The following is a 20,807-nucleotide window of genomic DNA, read 5'->3' on the forward strand; positions in this document are numbered from 1 at the left end:
TCAATACAATCGACCACCAAGAGGATAATGCTGGTCCCAGATGGGTTTCTTGACTGGATCTTTTTGAAGGACATATTAAAATCTAATACAAATGTTATAAAAAGCCAAGTTACTATTTCCTATGTTTTTCCTCCTAATCTTTCGACTTACTTTCTTTCTATCTGTGCTTTTGACAGAAGAATACTGAACTCTGTTAAATGCTGGTCAAATGCAACACTGCTAAAATTTTTTAAAAACACGAAAATGTCAAGTGTTTCATCAGATGTTAGGAAATGCCTACTTCTAGAATATTCTTTTTGATTTATTATAACTGTGGGGAATGCAAGAAACAGTAGACATTTTAAAAAACTTCTATCCATATACATAGTGTTCTATGCCTAGTGAAGCACAAAGCCAGGTCACATTACCCTTTCCTTCCTTTTCCTCTATCCTACTATTCTGCCTTAGTTGACTAACTTAGAGAATGGAACAATACATATATATATTTTAATTGAAATGCTAGGGTTGGATGAAATCTTTGAGATTTTATAATTCCAATGCTTTACTTTAAAGATGATAATAAAGGCAGAAGCTCATGATATAACAAGTCATTTAAATACCCAGTAATAATAAAATGATTATGTATCTGAATGCTATTTTTATGTAAACATTATTTTTCTCACTATTTGACTCTTTTTTTCCATATAATTAAACATTTTGAAGACATAAAACTAAGACAGATTCATGTAGATGGCAGGATCTCAGCACCCAAATTAATTACCCACAAGCGAATGTTTCCTAAAACACTTTCAATCAGGATGATCAGTTCCTCTTGGTATTATCCAAACCCAACTTCCTGATAGTATCTGTTACAAGATCAGGCTATCACTCAGTATTTCTTAGGGGCTCCTCCCCATTAACATGGAGGGAGAACAGAAATTGAGCCGAATATCTGGAAATGCTTGACACACAGAGTCAGTTTTGCTCTTAAAAACCTTTGGACTTTTGAGCTAGAATCAACAAGAAAATATATGTTATTTTATAGGTCTGTAGCTTCTAAATATGCATAGTTGCACATTTGTATTGTTTGAATTTCTTGATGCTTCTGTGAATTGTCATTCATCAGGATGCTTCTTGAATGAGAGACACGATAAGCTTTTACTTAATTATAATGCAGAGACACATCACTTTTTCTTCCTGCTGCCTGAATCACTTTAACAAAAGCATCTTTATTTTTTCCTTTAAAAAAAAAACTTACTGGCTTTCATTCAGGTATTTGTTGTGCCAGAGCAGCAGTAAATACTTTAAGAAGAACTGGGGTTCTTCTTAATGTCCCTTAGGGGTACACTATAGAATGACCTCAGTGTTAAGACGGAAGTCCTGAAGCATTTTTTTCAACCAAAAAATGGCGCTTTCACAACATTCTAATCCTTAGCAGGTGCAAGACTTCAATACTTTTCTTGAACTTGAGACTTAGGCTATCTTAGAATGTTTGCCCCTAGAGATTCCGACCTACAGCTAAACTGTCACAATCCCGGAAACGACTCAATTCTAATCAGCCTGTTCTGGCCACATAAGGGATCATTGGTCATAAATCAGAGATAAAGATCACATTGTGTTCGGTAAGGCACTTTCTTCTTAATGCCCTAGGGGTGACCTTATTCCCCAGGGGTGGGAGAGGTAGACTTTAGTCCTTGTTTGGGAGGCAATATGCAAATGAGATATGTGAGCATGTGACAAATGAATCAAAATCCATGCAAGATAAGAGTAGAAGGATTGAATGCCTGCATTTGGAATTAATTTAGGAAGGATTGTCTGGTCTCTTTAGAGAATCCTTTCGCAGAAAGTGTTTGGGGACTCATTCGATTACAGATGCCACAGAGTGAGTGTTGCTTCTGTGTATAAACCAGAATCCTGACAATCAAAGAGAAGAGTGGGAAGGGATTTGTCATAATTTGGAATTGTAAATAGCAGCACTAGGCACAGAGTGGAAAACAATGTAAGGGAAACATTCCTTCCCTGACCAGACCAAATTCTTGAGGGCGGACATGTAAGAATATACATTCTTGTTCATATTCAGTAAAAATTTTCAATGAAAAAAAGATTCCCACGAATTATGAAGAAAATACATTCTTTAACAAGGGATGCAAGAAACTTACAATTTGTGAGTAAGTTAGAAGCAGTCAACGGGAATCCCTTGGAGAAACAAATTTTCCGGATGATACTTTATGGGGACAGACAACTTAGAGAGTTTGAAGTGTAGGTTATCTACAACAAAGAATGGTGTTTGCCAGCCACTTTCCTCATCAAAGATTACAGAATTTTCTGTATTGTTTAGGACATAAAAAAGGAGGAGAAAAAAGAACAAAAGAGGAAAAGAAAAACCTATGGCCATTAAGGCAAAACTAATGCCCTCAACCATAATTGTGCCTCATTAAATATACTGTCAAATCCATTCCTACCCAATGCATTTAAGCCATAGACAGAAGAGTGTTTTGTGACAGATGTTGCCAACACATTAAGGGTAATTTCATTTACTCAAAATGTATAGAATGTGCTGTCTGACGGAGTTCACTTGGCAAATGGTAAAGCAAGAGGAAACAGATTTTTCATTTTAGCATCTCCGGATGTCTGGGTTTGCTCAATGTTTAAGCTGCAAAGAAAAATATTGTAACATGCTCTAATTCTGCTGAAAAGCACAATGACCAAACAGCTAATGGGAATGTCTGGTGTATTGTAGCCACTGCCTCTGCAAAACAATGCTGCTCACACTCAAGAGACATAGGGTGGAGCTGGTCATCCTAGTTCTGAAATAATTACAATAGTGATTTGGATAAAGTTTCCAAAGATCATTGATGTGGAGTAAAATCTGACCTAAGGCCAGAAAAGCATCTGTGTTGTTAACCTTCCGCCAGTATTTGAAAGAAATTTTAAGTCTTGGGAGTTCATCAATATTTTAGTTTCCCAACTGAAATATAGGATCGCTGGCAAACTGGGGAAAACGTACATTCTCTTTCCCATCAAGGGCACACATAGTTGGCTTAAAACCTATATTAATGCCAGGACATAGACTACAATAAGAATTACCTGTTTGAATATTCCTGTGATTGCCAGTATTCTAGGCCAGTGCCACTCCAAGTATGATCTGTGGACCAGCAGTGGCAGCAGATCAAGAATTAAAATTAGAATTAGAATCTCTGGGCTTCATGCCTTGGAATCTGTGTTTTAACAAGCTCTCCAGATGATTCTGAAGCATGCTAAAGTTTGAGAAGTGTGTTCTGTCTATAAACTGCGATTGTATAAGCCAATATTCAGTTCTTAGATATAAGTAATTGGTTTTATTTTATTTATATTGTTTCTCAACTATTTGTTTTAAACCAGTTTTGTGATAGGGCATGAGCCTTTATTTAATAATCACATTACATCGTGTTTAAAAATGCAAAGAGGCCAAGCCTGCATTTTTGATGAGCTGAAATGGGGTGATTGAATAATTCAAGCCTAAGCCTGATGCCCTGACTTGTTTCCATTTGATCAGTTTGGTTTGTATTGTGGCACATTTGAGAATCCTTCCTATTTGGACTCTTAGTAAGCCTTAAATCTGAAATCATAGGAATATAAAAGTAAAGGGTAAAAAAAAAATTTGGATAATGTATGTGAAAAAAAGAAACATCCCCTTTTCCTCTTCTGTCATATCTAAATGCTTCAGATCAAAATATTTGTGGCCTATCTTATTCTCTTTTCCTATAGCGACTTATGCAAAACTATAGGACTTTTTTTTTTTCTTTTTTTTATAGAGAATTTGTTTTTTTTTTAAGATTTTATTTTTTTCCTTTTTCTCCCCAAAGCCCCCGGTACATAGTTGTATATTCTTCGTTGTGGGTTCTTCTAGTTGTGATATGTGGGACGCTGCCTCAGCGTGGTTTGATGAGCAGTGCCATGTCCGCGCCCAGGATTCAAACCAACGAAACACTGGACCACCTGCAGCGGAGCGCGCGAACTTAACCACTCGGCCACGGGGCCAGCCCCAAAACTATAGGACTTTTTAACAGTAATCATTCAACATGACTTAAAAAAATGTGGTTTAAGGCCATTTGTCTTCTTTCTCACTTGTCTGTTTTCCCACCTCTCTGACAGTCTTTAATATTTCTAGAATAAATATCTAGTTGAGTTTGTGTACACCAGAGTATTTTTCACACATGTACAGTAGAGTGCAGAGAACGATATGAGCTTACAAGTAGTTAGTGTAAATGATTTTCCAATAGAAACAATGATTTTGTAATATAAATGGCATACAGGTATTTCATTTAACTTGAGAATAGCTCTCCAAATGCAGTGTCCTGCAATGTCAGTGTGCAATATTCCTCGTAGTACAGGTAGAGATGTTTAATTTTTCTCATTTATTGATGTTGCCATGGGGTTTTTGTAGTTGTTGTTGTTTTGGTGGCAGCTGCTGGGCAAGGTTTAAGGAGGGTAGCTGTGAGGAGAGAAAAAAAAAGGAGCAGGAAAGGCCCCCATCCTTAGAAAAACTCATTAACCCTCAACTACCTTGATAAATTTCCAACCACCACCCAACTTGGTGTGGACAGTCTGACTTTAAAAAAATATGTTTGAAATCCAGAAAGCTGTGGCAAAGCTGGTAGACAGGACTTCAACTTTGGAATGATCTCTGCCAAATGCTGGAGGTGTGGCAGAATCACGGGTAACCATGGCAAGCTGGGAGGCACACTGCCCTTAGGACTCCATTTTAACACTAATTCCTTCCTTTCCTTTATCAATCTCTAATTGCTTCCTTCAGTGTTATACCTTCCAAGAGGGCAGGGGTTATGTTTACACACCTTTTATAATTCCTATAAATAGGAATTACATGCAGTAAGTACACAAAACAGTTTTTGTGAATTAATTTTATATACCAGCACCACTAATTGTTTGGTTAAATTAAGAAATAGCTAACATTTGCCAACATTTTTTATCTAGAGTGTTTAATCTAAAAGGGCTGAAGTCTTGTCTGCTTGCTCACCACTGTCTACTGACAGCGTCTTAGTGTTGTCTACAGCATGAGGCATGTAAGGTATGCTTCATAAATATTGGTTGGAAAAATGACGAAAGAACAAAACTCCAAATCAAAATGTACTTAGAAATGCTACTTTGAGATTACTAGTCAAAATGGAGCAATCCAAAGATTTTGAAAAAACTTGTTCTCACAAGGGGGAGTTCAGTTTTAAAACCATGACTAGGTGCCTGTTTAAGTGCATTTATTACCTTCAACCACCATATCCTTAAAGATGAGATCTGAAATTCACCTGACATAAAAAGTTCGACTAATGCCAAGATAGCATATTTATGAAAATTATTGAAATAAGAAATATTTGTGTATGTGCCTATACCAGTCGTTCTCCACCACAGGCGATTTTGCAATGTCTTGAAGAGACATTTGGCAATGTCCAGAGACGTTTTGGGTTGTCAAACTGGGCAAGGGGTGCTATTGACATCTAGTGGGTAAGAGCATTGATGCTGCTGAACATTCTACAAGACACAGGATAGTTCCCCACAACAAAGAATTATCTATCCAAAAACATCGTTAGTGCTGAGATTCAGGACCCCTGGTATATATATAAATATATTCATAAGCTCCATTTATACAAAATGAGAAAGATTTGAAACTGCAGTAATAAGAAAATGGTACGAAGTATCCATCCACTCTCTGCTCCATACAACTGAGAGCAAATCCTAGATTCCTCACTGAGATTATATTTATGATATAAACCAGGTTCTTAAAGACTTGCCATTTACAGCTATTGCCCAAATCTTATAGTTTATCAATGAAATGAAGCAATGGCTATATAATTGTGACTTTCAATGGCTATACTGATTATTTTTGAGTTCAAATTTATATTGTGATTTATTTTGGAAATATACCTAACTAGAGCTGGGTTTCTCTTTCTTGAGTTTAGACAGATTAGATTCAATTGGCATAATATTTGGACTGCTACTAGAGATCTGTAGCTGTGGGCTAGGAGTGTGATGTTTAGAAGTAGGGCATTTTCCATTGCTATATGGTAAATTTAGAAGAATCATGTACATAGTTTACCTAATGAGAGAATATCTATTAGCTGTAAAAGTAGAATTTTTTTCTTTTACTCTTAAAATTCTTAATTTTATGTTGTTTTTTGATTCAGTTACCATTAATTGGAAGTGTTTAAAAAAATACGTAATATTAAAAGACACTAAAAGCAAATTAGTTTTAACCATGGAGTCCCTTTTAAAAGAATCTAATTATATACCATGCGTATTCAACTGTGAATAATGGTTTCAATTATTGGTTAAGTACCTATTTATACAATAGTGTCATTTTGAACGAGAATATAAAGTAAATATGTCACAGTGAAGTATTTCTTACCAAAGCAGGTACATAGATAATTAGGATTCTCAACGTTGCTTTACTGAATCCTTTGGACTTTTGTGCTTAAAACTGAAGAAATTTGTTTATCAGTGACTTTTGATGTTTTCAACAAGCTTTTTTAGAATTTTAATACAGCAAAAGGCTTTTAAGTACGTTACTTTATTGAAGAAGAGATAAAAATTTGAAGACTTGGGGGCCCAATGGTCAAATGGTTTTGTTGACTGAATGTGCAATAGAACAATTAGTTCTTTTATCCTTAAATTTGTACATCTGGTTAAAATTAGAAGAAGAATTTCATTATGCAGATGGGTTACGATATTCTTTTCCTTTCATATTTCTACTTAAAGAGATCATAGTTGCTGAGCCAACAGAAATGTTAAGTGTGCACAGAATGATCCCAGGGCCTTTTCAGTGAGTTTCTTATGGATTCAGTCACAAAGGGTGAATTTGTGTTCATAGGCCTCCCATTCCAATCATGTAATCATTGTGTGGCTCTCAACTAGGGATCCTCTACCACACACAAACATGCGTGCCATAAAAATCCATGTGGTGTGGTATAGATGACGTGAGGAATCACAGCATTTGTGTGGAAAAACTAATGGTGCAACCTAAGCCCTTTGTCTTCATTTTGCAGGCCTCCTGTGGTATACGTCCTCCTCACACAGATGTATTGTACACTTCCAAAATCAGTTTAAAGAGATTTTAGAAAAAAATAAATAACAATTAGAAGCTCATAAGCTATGACACTTATCAAATGAATGAGCTAATCACAATATATTTCACCATCTTCCCTACTTTTAAGATACAAAGCAAACCCTTGCTATCTATCAACAAATAAATTACATAATAAAAAATGATATAGAAGATAAGGAGAACAGCTTCTAAACATTTTCCTACCTTCACAACAATAACCCCCAAATATGCATATCACTTTAAAGATGAGCATAAACAATTTTCCTTTTATTTTTTTGTTCCAAGAGGGGATATAAGCAAAACCATGTTAAACTGCTTTCTCTACCAAAGCACAGCCTGGATAGAATTTTTACAGCTGAGTTAGCATCTTGAAAATTATTATTTATAGTGGAAATGTCCTATGTTTAGGACATTGGCACTGTTAAGCCAATGGCTGCTGTAAGTTAATGTACTGGAGGAGTATAAGGGTAAACAGGACAACTCAATGATGGGATCAAAATATTTCTCATTCCTGCTTGTAGTATTCAGAAGCCACTTAGATTGAATGAGCAGTGGGGTCACCCATGAGAAAGTGCCTTCCTTCTATATTTCCACATGATTTCTGCCCAAAAGAAGGCTCCTACAGGTAGGTTCAGGATGGCCTTTTTAGCATAGTATCCATGCTCTATAAAGATCACATGGCTTCCAATTTACTCTTCCTTCTAATCCCCCGAGACGATCCACACGAAGCCCTCCTCCCACCACACTGAACTACTCTTCCTTCTCTGACCCATCTTGCTCTCTCACTTGTGGTGTCTTTGCCAGGAGCACTGGGCATCTACAGCAAGTTTGCATGTGGGCTCTCAGATTTTTATCAAATGCTACCCTCTGGGGAACATCTCCTGAGTCTCATCTAGGTTTTTGGTCATTTGCTCCTCTCTTCTCTCATAACATTTGGCACACACCTTGATCATGATCATACTTTACTTCTCCTCTGAATTCTAAGTTCACTGTGTCATTCACGATGCTTTATTTGTTTTCTAATGGGGCTAAAGCCTAGCACAGCGTCTATCATGAAACAAGTTGTAATGGTGCTGAGTGACTAATGAGTGAGTGGCACTTGCTCAGCAGCCAGGGCTTTCATGACTTTAAAAGGATGCAAAACATTCACAGAAACTCCATACTCAAACTGGACTAGAGAATTCACTTGAAATAACAGAAGCACTCTCTTGACTGGACAACAGGATGGTCTTAAAAATCCATCCATTCAACTACTCTGTTCTCCTTTGAAAGTGCCCCTGTCTGACCACTGCCAGCTTGACATTGTTGTAATTTAGTATGAGAATTCCTGGGCTTCTAAGAGCCATACTCTCCCCAGGGAACTGTAATGTTGGAGTTCACTACACGATTTCCATTCTACGGAAGAATTACTATAAATATACCCAATTAAATGCTGCAAAATTTCCTTTATATCACAGCCAAAGCGCACTGCCACAAATGCAGTGTAAGCTTTTTTATTGGGGCTTTCCTGTGTCACAAACTATTTTAATAGCCATATATCTGCCTAAGATTCTTGTCAAATCTTGCCACGTGATAGGAGAAGAAATGCTTTATTCACTTGTACAGCAATCACTTTCTGTACCTCCAAGTAGATTTTCAACATACAGAAAGTTTAAAAAGGCACGTCAGAAGCAGGATTCCAGGCCAGTCTTCTTCCAAATGATAAGACAAACAGGGTTCCCAGCAGATTTGTGAATATTTATGGGCAGCATCGTTTGTCTGGCGAAATGTTTATCTTCCTTTAACTAGCACTCAGGATTGTGAGCTGTCATAAAGGTTCTCATTAAAAACTTCTTCTTACTGACAAATAGGCCAAAAAACCCGGCTGCAAATCATTTTCAGGGTCTTGCAGGATCCTATTGGTGAAGGAGCCTGGGAAATCATTTCTCAAACCACAGGGGTGATCAAGAAGAAAAGCTGCCTGTTATCCTACTTATGGCCATTGTTTATAGCGCAAATTGCTTAAATATGTCACAAGGCACCTTGATTCTGGCTATTACTAAGAAGGTAGTTATTCCTTGTCCTGCAATTTGCTACAAAATGCACTTTATTTTGTGGTCCCTCAGAGGACATTTCTGGGCTATTTGTTTTCTCCTATAAGACATTTCTAGGAATTTGCCTGGTTAGAGCTGGCAACTCCACTAGACCTAAGGATACAGGTTTGAAGTCATGATCTGATTAAAAACTAATTTACTCCCTTTAAAGTACACTTGCTGTTGGTACTATTGTCACTAACACATCTTAAGCTTAGTATACACTTTATTGATGAAACGTTTTGTAATCTAATGCCGAGGTAAAGCATGTCCTGGTGGAATGACCATATCCTAAGATAAAACTTTACATATTAGCATCCAACCAAGATATATTCTGAGGCCTGTAAGATGCCAATTAATACACACAAAATAGTTCAGTAGAGGAGATGAAAGTCAACGTTATGTTTATCTTCCTCAGTGTCCTATTTGTTGTAGAATTTGTTCCAGAATCTTAGTTACATTTTTTATTCCAGTTAGATTTTATTGCCTTTTCTCCTAAACAGTAATACTACGTCAGTAATTGTGGCTTTTTCTTAGTTTAATAGAATGATCTTAAACTCTCTAGTACTTTGTTCCTCAAAGTGGGTCCAGGACCCAATAGCATCATCTGGGTGCTTACTGCAGAATCTCAGGTCCAGCCCCAGCCCCACCGAATCAGAATCTGCAGTTCAATAAGATTCCCAGGTTAGTCATATTCAAGGTCAAGTCTGAGAAGCTTTGCTCTATTTATTATGTCTTGCCATGGGCTCAGTTGGAGTAAATTTTCTACTAGCATAGCTTCTAAAGAGATTCTTAGTTTGCTTCTTAATCATTTTGTTAATTCTTTTTTCAGCTCCTATTTGAGGGCCAAGCAGCCTCAAATAATCTTAGTAACATTAATGTGCCTCCCATAAATATGTTATAACCACACACAGCCAGTGATATTTAGTTCAGCTCCTTAACAGTCTCCATAGAGTTTCTGCCTTTATCCATAAAATTTCCTTTATGAAAAAATTTTCTTTCATTTCCTATGACATATTTTCATGGTAGCTCTCAAAATGAAACCTCCATTCTTTCCAAATAATATCTTCTGCTTCACCAATGAGTTTGAAATAGCTATTCTAGCCAATTGTTAGCAGAGATGCTAAATGCCTTATAAAGTAGTAAGAGTCAGTATTTATACATACGATAAAAATAAGACGTTAGTATGGTGTTAGAAGTAAAATTCCAAAATATTGCTACTACTTAAGGCCCTGATGGAATTAATGAAAAGTGCTGACATTAGTTTAACAATTAAAGTTTTTAAAAGTTCTTTGTTGTCTTGGCCTTTTTTCTGAACTCCTGACTCAAATTTCCAGCTGCTGATTAATTCTAGAATCAGGCACTTCGAAACAACCATGTCCCATTCTGAATATTTTCTGTCTCTTTCTATCCTCAGAGCATATTCTTTCTCTTCTGTTTGATTCTTGGAATTATATGGAAAATTCCTGGTCATCCTTGCCTTCTCTTTCTCCCTCACCATCCATAACAAACCTGTAGTCAAGTCTGGTCAAAGCTCCGTCATAAATGTCACCAAATCCTTTCAAGTGCTACTAGCTGCGTTGAACACTTTCCTGTCTCTCATTAATCCAGTTATTTCCTGTGATGTCCCTCTGTCAGTCACGGCTGTAGACGTTTACTTTTTAATACCCTCTCCACGTGTTATTAGTTCCCCACAAAGTGAATCCTGCCTTTTCAACATAGATTAGAAAAAACTCTACATTTCCTAGACTCCCTTGCTGTTAGATATTGATATGTGACTTCTGCTAATAAGAAGCATCTGCAAAGGTCTAAGATTTGGAAGACAGTTTAGAATAAGAATTGGGTGGGGCCGGTGGCATCTATTCTGCTGGCCAGGTGATGGCAGAAGTAGAATGATTCCACGGTTTGCAACAATGTGGTTTGGGGTTTAGCAGTGGCAGTAACACCGCTTTTGGTCATGTAACAGGAGATCTAGAGGTTTATTGCTTGCTAATATTCAGCTTTATTTGCCATCAGATTAAACCATTGTCAAGATTTCTCTTTCTATAGCAATTTTATTTATGAAATAAAAATGTATGCTGATTTCATTGTTTTTAATTTATTTTTGATGGTAGGTGGGGGGAGAAACTAAACTAGTATCATTCTCTTAAAAATAGTTCACTAAGATATTTTCATTATTTCCTACTGCTGCTTGAAGGGAGACAAATACGACCTTATGGCTACTAACTGGTATTCAGATTTTGAAGTGTTTATCATCATGTGGCCTTGATGATATAAAATTTTTATATTACTTTTTAAAACTTCTGTAAAAAATAACATGGGGCTGCAAATACTACATTAAAGCAAACTTATGACAGAAATGCTCTTTCTGAACTTTTAACCATCAACTGAAATTATATTATAGTATTAAAGTTATTCATATAACTTTAGAGAAAATATTGCGAGAAAAATAGAAGAGAAAAAAGGAGAAAAATATTCAGAATGCCTTTTTTCTCTTAGTTTTTTCCAATGTTTTCTTTTAGCACTCCTTCCCTATCTCAAAGATTGTATGTGCAATAGGTGGGGAAATGAATGTTCAGCAAAATCAGGCGATTTGACTTGAGTCAGAGGTTTTCAACATATACTTTTGTCTTTTTTTTCACGCAAGAGCAAGCCTGAAGCCATCTGCCCGCCAACAACTACATCCTTCATTCACATTATGGAGACAGAACCCCCCATCTCATCATTAAAAGGCAATCTTCAAAGGGACATTGTTTTTGCTTTTTCCCGTTGTGACAGATGTTTTATATCATCTACCTCCACATGCTAACTCATCTGTAAGGGACTGCCCACTCTCTGCAGCCAGCTGTGGAAATAGCTCCGGTGTCATCTGTGGCAACTCTCGTTCCATTCTTCTGACCTCAGCAAGACCACATCCAAGAACAGGAAAAACAAACAGCCTTGATAACTTCCTTGAAAACATTTCCAGGGCAGGAGATAGGCCAGCTTTAGACAAGAGCTCTTTACAAAGTATGTAACAAAAGAGAGGCAAGCTTAATTGAAACACTCAAATGTCACCAGGCTAGCCAATCGGGGTAATCCCTAGATTAAGGAATAATGAAGCAATCGCATCTGTGGGCATGATTCAGCTGAAAACATCTGGTTGAGTCAGAACCACTTCAATTAGCTGGAGCACACATCCATCAATCATTTCCTTTCTTTTGACTGTATAAAGTTCCCACGAGGAAATGTTTACACCAGCAACTCATTCAACTCTTTGAAATGTCGTGAAAAGACTGTAATATATTTTTTAAATGGATAGATAAATAACCTTCTTTGTTGCTCTGTGGTGGAATTATGTCTGATATTAGAATATATTCTAGGAATAAAAATTCATCTACTTTTTAAGAAGTCTATCTTGGCTTGTTTGAAATTGACAAAGAAAAACTTTTAGTAGCAGGAATTACATCACTGTTTGATATTGAGGGGACTGCTTAAACTACAGTATATATGCCAAATTGCTGCAATGTTAGAGCCTCAATAACTTTTTACAAGATATTTTGGTGCATTTTAGAGTTTAGGGTCACAGACATTAATTCATTCATTCACTCACTAATACTTACTGAAGGCCTATTATGTCTTGCCCTTAAAGACTTCAGAGGTTAGTAGTTAAATAACTTTAATGAAATATAAAAAAACACGTTTCAAAAATGTAACATGGACAAAGTGATCAAGTACATTAAAATTTCCCATAGAAACAAACATCATGGGCAACGCCACATCAATTTCTGTCTCCACTTAGTCTAAAATTTTGGCTGGCTGATTGCAAACACTCCACTCCTGGAGTCACTTCTGGAGGCCCACGACTTGTGTCTCCCCTGTAAGTTAAGGCATTATCTGGGTTGAGAAAGCCTGGATGTTTTGCTGCAGCAGGAGGTTGTGGGCCCCCAGGAAACAGCCTGAGATCATCAAGTACCAGGTTGAAGACTTGAATGTGAAAAGGAAATAGCTCTAAAAAATGAGAGAAATGTAGATTAGATACATATTAGATTGTGTCTATAAATGAGTCAATAGTTATCTTAGTTATCAGGATCAAAAATGCCTTTCTAAGCCAAGTCCTGAGGTCTCAAGGGATGGATGGCTCATCTTTAAAAAAGAGTTGGTAGTAATTATAGATGTGTTCATTTCTGTTGTCAATCACAGCTTACTGAAGGGCAGAGCCTCTGCTCTCCTTAGCTGTTCCCTTAATGCCAGCTGTCAATGCACTTGTTAATTGACTGGTAATATTTTACTGTGTCATTCCTCCTCAGACTTTTGCCTGCACCCCAGAAATAACCATTCAATTGATAGCTTTTAGTATTTGAACAGCAATGGGCTAGCAAACACAGCTAACCTACACATTCTATGTGGTGACCCAGTCTGAATATGGCGGGTATTTTGTAAGATTAAAAAACGAAAAAGTCTAATTATAATTCCATGGTTTCCTCACAGGAAAGACTTAACAAACATTAATAACCAGCGGTCTTGGCATAAGGCCTAACTTTTAAAAACTTACTTCTACAAAATTCAAACTTAAAAATAATGAAACTTCAATGGTTCATCATAATGTGTCTGTGGTTTTCAAAACTACCATTTCTTTTACATGCATTCATTGGGGGGCTTTTTATGAATCTGGAAATCAATTATCAAAGTTAAAAATAAAAATTGTATTCCAAGAACTTATCCATATAAGAAATGATGATTTTGCCCCATACTACTTGGTACAGCTATATTGTGGACTCAGATGGATAAAATGATCTTTTAAAGATATTTTGGGGTTGAAGGTAGTATGCAAGAAGGTAGAGTGCAAAAATTTGAGGAAAGAATTTCAGAAAAGGATAGAGAGCTGTTTTTGATTTACTATGGTTTTTGGAAACAAACAAACAAAAGCAGTGCTTAATTTGGCGTTCTTTTAACACTCAAATTGTGAAACAAATAATCATATTTATTAATTTACTCACACCACAAAATTTTCAAAAGCCAAAGTATGAATGAGTCTCCTCAGACACAGAGGTGTAAGAGATACGCTGTTTCATTTCAAACGCTAAAACTTATCAGCAAAAGTGAATGGCAGTCCAAATTTGTTTTTTTCTTTGTCTCATTTACCTATTTTCATATGGTTTGATTTTAACCTATGTGGCTAATTTTCAGCAAGTCAATGAGGATCTTGCATCTTATTACTGCCATGAATGTCTTAATTCATGAATCAGACCTCTAGAGGTGGTGGAACATTTTTTATTTAAGTACATTAAAAAAAATTAGAGGGGTTGGCCCCATGGTGTAGTGGTTAAGCTTAGCGTGCTCTGCTTCAGCAGCCCAGGCCCATGGGTTGGGATCCCAGGGACAAACCTACACCACTCATCAGCCATGCTGAGGTGGCGACCCATATACAAACTGGAGGAAGATTGGCACAGATGTTAGCTCAGGGCTAATTTTCCTCAAGAAAAAAGAAAATTAGAGAGCTCAATAGTGGAACAGCTGGGCTTGCTAAGAAGTTTGGAGGCTAAAACTCTAAAATCATATCAAATCAAACAAATTGAGTCCATAATTTTTTCTTAGAATCTGGGAGTGGGGAGAAATGGGGAGATCACTAGGTGAAAGATGTGGGAACAAAGTTCCTGAAAGTACTGACAGAAAAGTTGGCAATCTACAGCATTTAAAGAAGCAGGTGCAGCTGTGACAGGCAATGGCTTTAGCACTATGCAGCCGGGGCCCTATGTCACAGGGAGATGAAGCCTGCAGCTATCTAGAATTCCCGGCACCTGATTCTAGTTCTGGGAGGCATTCCCTAAGCATGCTGCATGGAGGCATCCAATTATATTAAAATAAAATTGCATCAAAAACCTGCATATTCTGGTTATAAATACTAAGAGACAGGGAATTACAATGAAAATGTAGAGAGACAGTTGAAAAAAATTATAACTGAGATTAGCAACTGCAGCAGTTATTGACCCTATCAACTGTGCATTAAGCAGATGTTACATTCACTGATGTATGAGGTAGCTGTGATAGTTTGCAGGAACTGAATCAGAGGTTGTACTGTTCCAACAGCTGCTTTTTCCCCCCATGAAAGCATCATTCCTTCTTCTTTCTTCTCTGAGAAACTCTTTCTCCAATCCTTTATTTTACCTACCTCTGATTTCTTGGAAGAGAGACTGCAATCCCCCATGCAAATCCAATATTGATTATGTCTCCCAGGAGAGGGCTGGTGCCCATCTTTATCTTTCACCTTTAGTGAGTCAAAAGAAGGTCAATGAAATCTACTAAATTTGTTTCTGTAATACTAAAATTTCTGCTTGGCAAATTATTCTGAATGCCACTGCATTAATGCAGGATTTTAAGCAAAACTGCCTAAGCAGTTTAAAAATTAATTAGGAAAAAACCCTTAAAAACCAAGTAGAAAATATTCCATTTTTATTAATAATTATTTTTTAAAAATACGAGCTTATATAAAAAGGAAAAAGGGTTATCTTTTTTTGGTTTTACTTTGTAATGAGTTTTTAAATTATTACTTTACAAAATAGACTAATAGAACAAAAATGACAAAATAGCATTACTTTAGAAGAAACTATTCAACTTGGGTTTAATTCAGAACTCTTTGATCTTTTTGAATTAAGATGTGGTGTTCTGAAAAAAGTTAAGAGTCTGGTCTTCAAAAAAAATTAAATAAAAATTATTATACAATGCTCAAATTTCTTACACGCTTTGGTAATAAACTAGCCCATGTGTAGAAAAATTGGAAAGGTTTTAGCATATAGTTTCAGATGGTACTTTAGTTAACATAGGCTTAAAGAAAATAAAATGACACATTTTTTGTATTGGGTTTTCATGAAATTTTTTTATTCAATCAATTTCAATTTTTTGAATCAATCAATTTTTTATTCAATCAATTATCAATTTCATAGATTTGTTATGTGCTTTATCTAATTCATCTGTTTTAAAATGCAAAAAGTGTCATTAAATTGATAAACTGAAATATCTTTACAGTACTGAAATACTTTCGTACGTATGATATTAATGTGGGCCATTTCCAAAGATTATGCAGATTAAAAATAAGGTATATTGACCTCAGATATCTCATTCAGCATCATGTAATTTTGAGACAAAAAGAATTAAATTATGATACTATTTGGATGAATGTGCCTGTCAAAATCAAAGCTTTTAGCTAAGTCATATGAACTCCTTTCCACTTAAAATACAATGATAGGATTGCTAAAAGATTAAAAATACCTTACTTCTCATGCTAATCTAATCAGCTTTAATGGACATAGATAACTTACTAATATTTTGTACTCTGTGTACAGAAAGACCCAATCATAATTTTTTTTATTAATCTGTCAACTTGATTTACTCTGGGTTAAATTATATAACCTGAAATATAAAAATATAATGAAGAATCAAACCAGATATAATGACATAGAATTGGTGTTAACTGGATTGAAACACACCTGTCCCAGCTCTGTCACCAACTTGTGTCATATTAGAAAAGTCAATTAACCTCTCTGAGCCTCACTTCCCTCATCTATAAAAACATTATTTTATAATATTCAAGTTAATCTTTTGTGAGAGCATATACAATATTATCAAGAGTCTCATAAGAAGACAGAGCAAAGGACTGTGGAGGACTCTTAAATACCCAGAAATTAATACAATTTAAAACACATTTTCTTCCCCTAAGAAATCTCCTTAATTTTCAAATGCACATATATTTTTATGGAAATATAACCCACATGTTTCTGATTCATTTACATTTTTAGTGTTCTATCACAATTTTGGTTTGACTTATGCGGTAAAACCCTCCTTTAGTACAAACATGGGCTTATCCCGAACAAGCAATGAATAGGTTTTCTAATGAAAGCAATATAAGGAATATCCAACCACTTTCAGATAGGTTGAAAATCACAATTTTTGAAGAAGTTTAATAATTCAAAATGAAAGAAACAAGTATGTGCTCTCTAATTGACATTCACTGGAGTTTACTCAACTTAACAAAATCGAGAAAAGAAGATACACCTTAAACAAAAGTGAGGTGTGATTTACCAATTGTCGAACGAATTTAATCTGTATAAGACCAAAGGTGAATGGAGAGAGAAGGAAGGAGAGAAAGATCTATCAGAGAACAGAGGAATATAAGTGCAAGTATCTTTCCTTCTTGCATAATTTTGACTTTGCTGGGAAATCAATGCTGTAACAATTTATTTCATTTTCTAGGACAGTTGTAAGTAGAAGTTATGTCAGCCAGAACATTTCTCATCATATGTCTGGCCATGTGTAATAGAAATAGACATGATCAAATGTTTGGGCCATTCGGATTTACGTGGGACTGTCTCCATAACTTCACAAGCAAGGGTGACTGCTACTAACAGGGCAGTCTTGCTGAACCATGGCAAATCAGAATCATAAAATACTGGGAAGACATTCTAGTCCATCTCAAGAGAAAAGACTCAAGCTACACGCTCTTGCATTAGAAGTTTGTTCCAGGTGTAGAATTAAGTCTCTTGTTTGGTTGTTGTTGCTGTTGTTAGAATTACAAAATTAAAAAAAATTGACAAATTCTCAGATACTGGTTCAGATATCAGTGATTAGATGGTACAAATTAAAGGTTTATATTTGAAACATTTAATGCTGTTGTATTACAGATAATACTCCACTGAAGGGCCCTCCTGCTGATGGTCTGCCAATGAATCATCACTCGCGCCAATTTCAGACTGAACCTTACTTTTAGAGTAAGACAGGAAGGAAAGTTACATCTTTGAGCCACAGTCCATTTGTAAACACTTGTCTAGAGAGATGGACATATTGTTAAGGATTCTTAAGAAATGTACTGTAAACTTTCTGCTCTTTAAAATGTCAAATAGTCAGGAGAGAAAACCCCAAGGAACAGCATGTGTAAAACTCTCAGGGCATGGAAAAAGCCCACAGGAAAATATGATGTTCTTCAATAATTTAGTTCTCACATTCCCCCAAGGAGACTTTTCAAGTTGGCCATTTGAAACATTGGAATTATTGAGTCACTCTGAGCTCACACTTTTATGATCAGTAAAAGCGGTTCTTATTACCAGCGTCAACAATAATGTTAGAGGGGCTGGCCTGGTGGAGTAGTTGTTAAGTTCACGTGCTCTGCTTTGGCAGCCGAGGGTTTGCAGGTTAGGATCCTGAATGCCGACCTAGCACCACTTGTTAAGCCATGCTGTGGCTGCATCCCACATAAAATAGAGGAAGACTGGCAACAGAGGTTAGCTCGGCCAATCTTCCTCAGAGAAAACAGTAATGTTAGAGAAAAATACAGTTGAAAACCCCCAGTGCCAATGTTGGGATAATCCAGAAAAGCCTGAAATAACCTACTGTTGTCAATAAAGCAAAAGAAATGAAAAATCTTTGGGACATGAAGAGACCATCCTATTTGACAAGTGGTGGGAACCCTCCAGTGGTAATCATTTAGGGATTATGGAGTTCCTACATTCACACTGACTGAAAATGAGATAAATCTAAATTCACAGAGGCCTCTCAGGATGTTCCTATGGGCTTGACAAAGGAGCTGATTGCTTCCTTCGTTTGAACTAGGCAGGAGTTTGCTACTGTGTTTTTCAAATTTTGTTGCTCTTGCTCTCACTGAATTGATGGCTAGAGAGGAAAACAGATTTAATGAAAAAATATCTTCCCAAAATGTTACACAGGATTGGAATGAAATGGTTTTGCATGAACATACATGACAATTTCTGAAACCTTTATATCAACTCCTAAACTTCAATAGGTGTTGGATTAAACGGCCTCTAATATTTCTCCTAATTGAAAATAACTATTCCTATTTTCCAGTTTATCTCTGTAGTCAGTTCCCTAAGTGGAAACATCAGGTGCATATACTTTGCTTAATTCAAAAAGGCATATGTAATATAATGCACAATTAGTCTTAAAATTATAAGGGTAAGCAAAAGTATAACTAGGTTGCTAAATAACCTTGCTTGCAAGGGGTGTAAGCAAACACTTGATTTAGTGCATATAAGACGACTACACCTAATATAATGTCATCGTATACATATTACTTCATATTCCGAAGTCTGAAAGCTATTACATAGATCAAGCATGGTACTTATTAGTGAAAAATAAATGGATTCTAGAAATCCCATTTATTCTCTCCAATAGGCATGAAGGACTCCCAAGTCTATCACCACCATTTTTATATGCCAAAACTGTATTTCATGCTACATATTGAGAATCTTTATCTGGTTCCACAAACTCAACATACCCAAAAGCAACTCCATTTCCCTGATCTTGAACGTATTTCTTCTCTTAGACATCATCTTCTACCTCGCCATCTAAGCTAAAATCTGCTGGAGTCAGATTTGACCCATGCAGCCTCCATATCCTTTCTCTTCCTCTTCCTCAATTTTTCTATTTCATCTCTTTCACAGCTTTCATTCCTTCTCCTCTCATTCTAATTTATACTGTGAAGCTCACGAGTGTTGTCTTTTTTTTCGCATCATTTTAATGTGGCTTTGAACATCCTTGTGTAAACATATATTTGTATTATATGTATATGTCAGTGTTTTGGCTAAGTAATATCTGCAGTGGAGATAACAATATGTGAGCAGAAATGTGTACATTGTATCCGTCCATCCATAAATACATCTGTCCATGCCAGGTAAAATATAAATTATTTCCTTAAAATAAATTCCATATATGCATCTCAGAAAGTTATAGAGAAATAATTTTAGAGCATGACATTAGAATCTAAGGACTTATACATGTAGCATGGAACACAAACTTAGCATCATAATGATTTTTCAGCATTGATTGAAAATACTTGAGATACAAGACTGAAGAGATAAAAGGCTTTAAAGGAAAGTAAGAATTGATTTTTAATATACAACATTGTTATGCAGAAATGGCTCTAAAATATATTGATTAAAAATCTTTTAAGGATAACTCTTTGATAAAAGGTCTGTCTTCTGAGTAAAAGTTTTAAGATTACTGTTCAAAACTCAAGTTGATAATTAGGCTGATTTCCTTTGTGCTAAATGAGAATTAAAAGACCAAAAACACAATACTCTTTTTAACATGGATAAGGATTAATCTTCTTTTTTGAAATTTGCTTTCAATTTCTCCAGTTTGTTCCTAGCTTCCATTATGTGTAATGAAGTTATATTTATGTTAAGTGCTGTAAAAAGGGACAAGTAGCTTACTAATTTTTAAAAATATTACACATAAACAGTATGATGCCAACTGAACTATTTGCAAGACTTCCTGGCAAGGTCAGCAGGAAGGCAAGTTCTCTCTTCTTCGCTGATGGTATAGTTTCATGCCACTTCTCAAGCACAGCTTTCAGAGTCAGTTGAACTTATTGAGTAATTACTGTAAGATACAATGGCCTGGCATTTGCTATATCAAGAGCCAAATCATCAATTTATGCAGATATTCTTTAAAATTCTCATAGTCCATACTAAATAATTCTATTCTATTGGTTCATTTTACTACCAGTGAGTACATATTACATCTGATTTATCATGGCAACACGTTAGGCTCTAGTCATATTGCTAAAAATCATGAATACTCATGAGCCACTGAGTGATGATGCTCAGTTGGTCTCACACCTACCATCAATGTTTTAGGTGAAATTTGTCTCTCAAATACTCAAAGGCACAGAA

At 35.9% G+C, this 20,807-nt stretch overlaps 1 protein-coding gene and 1 long non-coding RNA gene across 11 annotated transcripts in view; one reads left to right on the plus strand and one right to left on the minus strand.

Moving 5' to 3' along the window:
• The window catches only part of RBMS3 (RNA binding motif single stranded interacting protein 3), a 1,256,175-nt gene that overhangs the window by 63,183 nt on the left and 1,172,185 nt on the right, over positions 1 to 20,807 (minus strand). The window lies entirely within an intron of this gene.
• On the plus strand, positions 1,514 to 12,534 carry LOC139075989 (uncharacterized). Its single transcript, XR_011527128.1, has 2 exons — positions 1,514 to 1,601; positions 11,792 to 12,534. It is a non-coding gene; the product is annotated as an uncharacterized lncRNA (long non-coding RNA).

This window comes from Equus przewalskii, chromosome 15 (genome assembly GCF_037783145.1).
Source record: "Equus przewalskii isolate Varuska chromosome 15, EquPr2, whole genome shotgun sequence".
Lineage (NCBI taxonomy): Eukaryota > Metazoa > Chordata > Mammalia > Perissodactyla > Equidae > Equus > Equus przewalskii.